This window comes from Lynx canadensis, chromosome A1 (assembly GCF_007474595.2).
Source record: "Lynx canadensis isolate LIC74 chromosome A1, mLynCan4.pri.v2, whole genome shotgun sequence".
Lineage (NCBI taxonomy): Eukaryota > Metazoa > Chordata > Mammalia > Carnivora > Felidae > Lynx > Lynx canadensis.
In genome coordinates, this window is record NC_044303.2 from 89,701,716 (window position 1) to 89,710,746 (window position 9,031).

At 36.5% G+C, this 9,031-nt stretch overlaps 1 pseudogene; it reads left to right on the forward strand.

Annotated features, from left to right (window-relative positions):
* Positions 1-2,092: 2,092 nt before the first annotated feature.
* Positions 2,093-4,680, forward strand: LOC115514636 (annotated as a pseudogene).
* The last annotated feature ends 4,351 nt before the right edge of the window (positions 4,681-9,031 follow it).

Genomic DNA, 9,031 nt, shown 5'->3' on the forward strand with positions numbered 1-9,031 from the left:
AAAGCAGGAAAGAACATCCAATGGAAAAAAGACAGCCTCTTTAACAAATGGTGCTGGGAGAACTGGACAGCAACATGCAGAAGGTTGAAACTAGACCACTTTCTCACACCATGTACAAAAATAAACTCAAAATGGATAAAGGACCTAAATGTGAGACAGGAAACCATCAAAACCTTAGAGGAGAAAGCAGGAAAAGACCTCTCTGACCTCAGCCGTAGCAATCTCTTACTCGACACATCCCCCAAGGCAAGGGAATTAAAAGCAAAAGTGAATTACTGGGACCTTATGAAGATAAAAAGTTTCTGCACAGCAAAGGAAACAACCAACAAAACTAAAAGGCAACCAACGGAATGGGAAAAGATATTTGCAAATGACATATCGGACAAAGGGCTAGTATCTAAAATCTATAAAGAGCTCACCAAACTCCACATCCGAAAAACAAATAACCCAGTGAAGAAATGGGCAGAAAACATGAATAGACACTTCTCTAAAGAAGACATCCAGATGGCCAACAGGCACATGAAAAGATGTTCAGCGTCGCTCCTTATCAGGGAAATACAAATCAAAACCACACTCAGGTATCACCTCACGCCAGTCAGAGTGGCTAAAATGAACAAATCAGGAGACTATAGATGCTGGAGAGGATGTGGAGAAACGGGAACCCTCTTGCACTGTTGGTGGGAATGCAAATTGGTGCAGCCGCTCTGGAAAGCAGTGTGGAGGTTCCTCAGAAAATTAAAAATAGACCTACCCTATGACCCAGCAATAGCACTGCTAGGAATTTGTCCAAGGGATACAGGAGTACTGATGCATAGGGGCACTTGTACCCCAATGTTCATAGCAGCACTCTCAACAATAGCCAAATTATGGAAAGAGCCTAAATGTCCATCAACTGATGAATGGATAAAGAAATTGTGGTTTATATACACAATGGAATACTACGTGGCAATGAGAAAAAATGAAATATGGCCTTTTGTAGCAACGTGGATGGAACTGGAGAGTGTAATGCTAAGTGAAATAAGCCATACAGAGAAAGACAGATACCATATGGTTTCACTCTTATGTGGATCCTGAGAAACTTAACAGGAACCCATGGGGGAGGGGAAGGAAAAAAAAAAAAAAGGTTAGAGTGGGAGAGAGCCAAAGCATAAGAGACTGTTAAAAACTGAGAACAAACTGAGGGTTGATGGGGGGTGGGAGGGAGGGAAGGGTGGGTGATGGGTATTGAGAAGGGCACCTTTTGGGATGAGCACTTGGTGTTGTATGGAAACCAATTTTTCAATAAATTTCATATATATATAAAAAAAATAGAATTCTTGCGTCTGTGAAAACCTGGATGAACCTTGAGGACATGATGCCACATAAAATAAGTCAGAGCGTGAAAAACAAGCCCTGTATGATCTCGTCTATATGTGCAATCAAAAAATTTAAAACTTATCCCACTGAATTTATAGATAAAAAGAACAGATTGGTGTTTGCCTGAGGTGAGGTTCAGGAGATTGGAGAAATAGCTGACATGGTAAAAAGGTACAAAGTTCCTGTTATAAAAGAAATAAATTATGGAGCTACAATTTGCAGTGTTATGGCTATAGTTAGTAATGGCTATAGTTAGTATGGCTATAGTTATAGTAATAGTTATGGCTATAGTTAGTATAGTGTGTATATTTGAAAGCTGCTAAAAGAGTAGATCTTAAATGTTGTCATAACAAGGAAGAAAATTTATAACTATGTGTGGTGATGGATGTTAACCAGAATTATTGTGGTGATCATTTTGTGATATATACAAATATAAAATTTTATGTAGTACACCCAACACTGTCATACTACTACACATCAAATATATATCGATAAAAATATGCAACATGGCATCAAAACGACACTGGCAGAGCATATGTTGGTGTTTTGAGAATAGAGAAAATGTTATTAAATAGTGATCAAGGGAAGTGAGAAAGTGAATACAGTAGAAATGCTATCAAAAATTTCTATGTGTTCTGGGAAGAGAAAGAAGCCCACCGGACTTAGTATTGAGGAATTTGGTATAACTCACATACACTGTTTTATGTTTTTCTCCATCCATGTTTATCTGACCAGGATGCCATGGATGAGGAAAAATGCTAGATTTAATGCAAGTTGTCTTTCATGTGATGAGGAGTGTGAAGTGGGGAAAAAAAGGATGGAATCACATATTTTTGCAGGAAGTGATTATAATGCTGGCTTGTGGAAGTTTAGGTAAGGAGAAGTTGTGACAAAGTCATGGAGAGTCAAGATTTTCAGACCCTGATGATAACAAAGTAATATTAAAGTCAAAGATTAGATAGACTAAGTGGAAATAGCTGGTAATAGGACAATGCGAGGCTTGAAAATGACATAATAAGTTTACTATATTGGTAATGACAACAGCTAGTGTGTAAGCAAAAGAGAGAGGAGGGGGTCGCAGGTGAGCCAGGAGTGTTGGAAGAGAGGAGATCACAAATGTCAGAGACTGAGGTTATCATGCTAACCCATTGGCGTGGATCTACAATCACTAAGACATAACATGGGTTGAGTTGGGAAGTATCATACTAAGTCAGGAGCCATGGAGGTGGGTGACTTGAGTCAGCAGATTATTTCTACAGGCACTGTGATGGATATAGACTGATAGCAAATGTTTCAAAGCTGGAGGGATGGAAAATTATCTGTAAATGGTAGTGATCAAAGAGAATGTTGTCACATACAAGCCTGGTAAAAAGGAGTGGAGGGGAGACAAAGATTCCACTACCTGAGAGAGTCTCAACTGAAGCAGTGGCTTCAGGGTAGAATGAAGAAATGAAGTGAATTTTCAGGATGCAATGAATTGACCCATGTACTGAAATATATTTACTGTGTACATTAGTAGGATATTGGAGTTGGGGAAACATGAGCAGTAGGGTCAGAAAAAGGCATTTACAGAGCCTGATGGTAGGATGTGACTCTGGGGATGGAGTCTTCTTCTGATGAATGACAACAAAAATGATGAATGTCGGGGTGCCTGGGTGGCTCAGTCAGTTGAGCGACCCACTTCAGCTCAGGTCATGATCTCACGGTTAGTGAGTTTGGGCCCACATTGGGCTCTGTGCTGACAGCTCAGAGCCTGGAGCCTGCTTCAGATTTTGTGGCTCCCTCTCTTTCTGCCCCTCCCCCACTCACGCTCTGTCTCTCTCTGCCTCTCAAAAATAAAGAAAAATAATAAAAAATAAAAAATAATAATAAAAAATGACGAATGCCAACTATAGTAGCAACATAATAGTTGACATTAAAATACGTTAAAATTTTCTGTTGTTCATGACGATAGATTGAAATGCATTCAAAATATAGAAATGAAGTTCAGAACATATACATAGAACATAAAATCGTATAAATATTGTTTTTAATGCATAAATATTTTCCCTTGGGAAATTCAAGTTATTTTTGAGAAGGTTTTTTTGAGAAGTTTTTTTTTATAAATAAGCATGTTTGTCTTAACCCTAATGTTTCTGTGAAGTGACTTTAACAATTCCTGACATTTACCTCCGAAACTGATTATTAATTTCCTCAATATTGTTACAGAGCATTCACACAATCTTCCGCTCAGAGTGATCATACATCATGGAATCTTCTTAGAGTTCTATTATTTCCGTTAGGCTTAAAAATCATTTCAGTGCCCTCTTGAGTTGTGGAGGAGACGATCCATAGTAGAAGAGCCAATTATTATAATGATTTCAAATGAGACTATTTTAGGAATGTTCTTTCTGTCTCAAACTGGAATTGGTTTTATTGGAAATACATTGCTAGTGGTGTTATTCATCAACACGTTCTTGCCCAGCCCCATACAAAGAAACCTATAAACTTGATATTTACCCATTTAACTTTATCTAATGTCATGACAATTCTTTTCAGTGCAATCCCAGAAATAATGAATGCCTTTGGAGTAAGAAATTTCTGGATGACATTGGTTGCAAGGCAGTGCTGTACCTATACAGAGTCACCTGGGGTCTTCCCTCTGCACCACATCTTCCCTGAGTATTTTTCAAGTCATAATTATCATTCCCAGCAACTCTAGGTGGGCGGGGCTCAACCCAAAATCTCCTCATACATTTTTCCTGTCTTCTTTTCTTTCTGGATCACCAACATGTTAATCTACATCCATGTCATCATAAGTGCTGTGGCCCCGTACAACACTACTGGAATCGGACAAGTGTTTTCTCTGACATACTGTAGTGGAAAAAAGTCTGATCTCCTTCCACAGACTGCTTTTCTAGGGGGCAAGGTCTTATGAGATTTCCTGTGTATGTTCCTTATGATCTACTCAAATGTGTAGCGGTAAAGTTCCTCTTCACACATCACAAGGTAATCCAGCATCTCCACAAGACCAGCCTCTGCCCAAGACCCTCTCCTGAAACCAAGGCCACCCACACAATCCTGGCACTGGTGAGCTGCTTTGTTTTCTTTTACTGGACTATCAGCTGCCTTACTATTTACATAATGTACAGCTATAATGTACAAGGATTACAGAACATCATTATTTTTCTCTCCTGTTGTTTGCCAGCGATTTTTCCATTTGTGTTGCTCAAAAGTAATAACAGATGATCATTTCTGAACTGTGCTTTTGTAAATATGAGGCAGTTCTCTCAGAGTCTCGAACACCCTCACACACTTCTCAGATACAAAGGGGCATGTGATTAGATGTTCCCACTCCACAATTTTAGTGAGGTAAAATTCTGAGAATGCATTAATAATTTTTACTTTGGGAATTTCTTCAAATCACCGAAGTGAACAGAGAAAATAAATGATTAGATACATGTAATGAAATGTTTGGAACTGTTGCACCTAGCCAGAGCACTCTTTGTCCTTTCCTAAAATTATTGTCAAAAATTCATACCTATGATTACTTGGATACCCTTATTTCTAAGAGTTCCTCCATAATGAGACATATCTATCAGTTAAAGTACAGTAACTACAATTGCTGGATTATGCTGGACTGCCTTCACTAGACAAAAAATTTTATATCTGCACTGTTGTATATTTTGGATCCAAACAATGCTTGAATTTACCATATGCTGCTGATTATGTCTAGTTTAATCATGGAGTGTGATATATAAGTGTACATAACCATGCTCCCTTCACTCTGTGAATACTGATCACCATTCCCCAGAGCACAAAAGTATTGCCCATTCTCAAATACTTCATAAGACCCCATGTTACCTTGTGTGTGCACAATTTTGTATCTATTTACATCACTAGAAGTATTTCTTGAATTCTTACACATTCTATTTTGTATAAGCATATTGTTGTGTCAATAGCTAATATTTTTATGTGGGCAGTGTTGTACTTTTATCAAAGTACTTAGCAATTCTTATATATCACAGAATGATAAATAGAAAATTAATTTTTTCTTGAAAACAGTCAAAATTCTCAGTAAAATTCTTATAAACAATTTTTAATAACTGCCTCAAATAAATATAATCTGATGAAAAAGTAGTAAGCTTCATGTTAAAAGTGCAGCTGCTCTCAGCACATTTGTGACTCTTACAGCACAGACCTCTGTGCTTCAAAGCTCCTTGGGAAAGAGAAAACTGGGGGTTAGAGCCAGAATACAAAGATTTACTAATTATGTAACACAATTCAACTACATTCTTTTTACAATAGAAATAACTAATGCATGAAGACACTCAAAGATTGAAATTAAAAAGGAAAAAAAACTACAGTAGGCTAATTGACATAAAGCTAAATTAAACATATAAAATATGAGACAAAATTATGTGGTTATGATGGAGGTAACTATAATAATGATAAAGGGATAAATTAACTCGGGAGAAATATCTGCCCTAAAATTGAATACAGTTAGAATAATAACTCCATAAAAATTTAGTTCTTTTAGACTCTGAACTTAGGTGACCATCAATTTAATATAGACTGCTATACAAATAAGGTGTTATACATAAACCTAGTGGTAATGATGAATCAAAAGCCCGTGTTAGATACAGAAACAATAAAGAGAAAGAAAGCCAAGCTTAACATAAGAAAAGCCAATAAACCACAAAAGAAGAGAGAAAGAGAAGAAGAGAGCAGAGCAGAGCTACCAAACAACCAGAAAACAATGAACAAAATGACAATAAGTACATGTCTATCCATACTTACCTTAAATGTAAATGAGCTAGCTGTTCCATCAAAGATACAAGGTGACTAAATGAATTTTTTAAAACACCCATCGATGTGTTGCCTATAAGAGACTCATTTTGGACCTAAAGAACCATCAAGGTTGAAAATGAGGAGCTGGAAAAACATATTCCATTCAAATGGAAGTTAAAAAAAAAGAATAAGGCAGGTTAGCAATATTTTTATCAGACAAAATAGACTTTAAAACAAAGACTATAGCAAGAGACAAAGAAGGACACTCCATAGTGATGAAGGCATCAATACAACAAGAGTTTATAACAATTGTAAATATCTATGCACCCAACAGAGAAGAACCTAAATACATAATGCAACATTTAAAGACTTATAGGGAAAAATTGACAGTAATAAATAATAATAGAAGACTTCAACACCCCACTTATATCTACAGATAGATCCTCCAGGCAGAAAGTCAACAAGGAAACGGTGGTTATAAATGGAACACCAGACCAGATGGACATAGCAGAGATATGCAGAACATTTCATTCAAAAACAACAGAATGCACATTCTTTTCAAGTGTACAAGAAACATTTTCCAGAGTAGATCACATATTAGGCCACAAAAGCAGTGGCCCTATAAACTTAAGAAGATTAAAATCATGTTGAGCACCTTTTCTGATGATAACAGTATAAAATGAGACATAAACTACAAGAAAAAAACTGGGGGAAAAAAAGATGTGAAGATATGCAACGTGCTACTACACAATAACTGGATCAACAAAGAAATCAAAGAGAAAACCAAAAAATATGTGGAGACAAATGAAAATGAAAACTCAATGATCAAAAATCCTTGCAAAAGCAGTTCTAAAAGGGAAGTTTATAGCAATACAGGCCTTCTCTAGAAACAAGAAAAATCTCAAATAAACAACCTAACTTTACACCTAAAGGAAGTAGAAAATAAAGAACAAATAGTGCCCAAATCTAGTAGAAAGTGGAAATAATAAAGATTCAAGCAGAAATAAATGAAATAGGGACTGAAATAGAAATAGAAAATTTCAATAAAACCAAGAGCTGATTCTTTCAAAATACAACAAAATTGACAAATCTCAAGCCAGACTCATCAATAAAAAAAGACAGAGGAGTCAAATAAATAAAATCAGAAATGAGGCAGGAAAAATAACTGACACACAGAAACACAAAGGATTGTAAGAAAATATTATATGTCAACAAACTTTTCAATCTAGAAAGAATGGATAAATGTAAACACACACACACACACACACACACACACATTTCCAATATGAACCAAGAAGGAATAGAAATTTTCAACAGACTGATTATTACTCATGAAATTGAATTAATAATAAAAACAACTTTTAACAACCAAAAGTCTGGATCTATACTCTGAAAACTATAAAATGTTGAAAGAAATTGAACATGACATAGTCGAATGGAAAGATATACCATGCTACATAAATTGCACATATGAGTGAAATCATATGGTATTTGTCTTTCACTGACTTGCTTCACTTAGCATAATACTCTCTAGCTCAATCCACTCATTGCAAATGGCAAGATTTCATTATGGCTGGTAATATTCCATTGTATATATACAATATTCCATTGTGTATATATGTTCCATTTTATGGCTGGTAATATTCCATTGTGTATATATAACCACATCTTCTTTATGCATTTATCAGTTGATGAACACTTGAGCTGTTTCCAACACTGAGCTATTTTAGATAATGCTACAATTAAAATAAATAGAGAGAGGCAAACCAAGAAACAGACTCTTAACTATAGAGAACAAACTGATTGTTACCAGAGGGGAGGTGGGTGTTGGGATTGGGCGAAATAGTGTATAGGGATTAAGGAGTACACTTGTGATGAGCACTGGGTGATGCAGGAAGTGTTTCAGTAAACCTGAAAGTAATATCACACTGTATGTTAACTGGAATTTAAATAAAAAGTTTTTAAAAAGAGTTGATTAGTACATACAGTCCAAGAGATTCCAGGGGCACATATGCACAGTGAGACAATTATCTGAAGAAGCAGCAAGAGGGTGATCATCTTCAAGTCAAAGAGATAGGTCTCAAAAGAAATCAACCCTACAGGTACCTTGCTCTTGGACCTTCAACCTCCAGAAATGTGAGAACATAAGTGTATTTTTCAAAAAAATTATACACACACACACACACACACACACACACACCATGTTACTAGATTGGAAGAATTAACATGTTTTTTTTAATTTATTTTATGTTTTATTTATTTTTAAGACAGAGAGAGAGAGCATTAGTGGGGATGGAGCAGAGAGAGAGGGAGACACAGAATCAGAAGCAGGCTCCAGGCTCTGAGCTGCAAGCACAGAGCCTGACGCGGGGCTCGAAATCACGAGCTGTGAGATCATGACCTGAGCCGAAGCAGGACGCTCAGTCAACTGACCACCCAGGCGCCCAGAAGAATTAATATGGTTAAAATGTCCATACTGGGACACCTAGGTGGTTCAGTCAGTTGAGCTTCCAACTCTTGGTCTCAGCTCAGGTCATGATCTCACAGTTGGAGGGATCAAGCCCAGAATCAGTCTTAATGCTGAACATGAAGCCTGCCTGGGATTCTTTTCCTCTCTCCCTCTGCTCCTCTGACCCACTCATTCATTCATTGATTCATTCTCTCTATCTCTCAAAATAAATAAATAAACTTTGAAAATTAAATAAATAAAATGACGATACTACTCAAAGCAATCTATACAGTCAATGCAATCTTTGTCGAAATTCTAATAGCGCTTTTCATGGAACTAGAACAAGTAATACTAAAATTTTATCAAAACTACAAAACACCTTGAATAACTAAAGAAATATTGAGAAAGAACTAAGCTGGGCAGCACACAATTCTAGATTTTAAGACATACTACAAA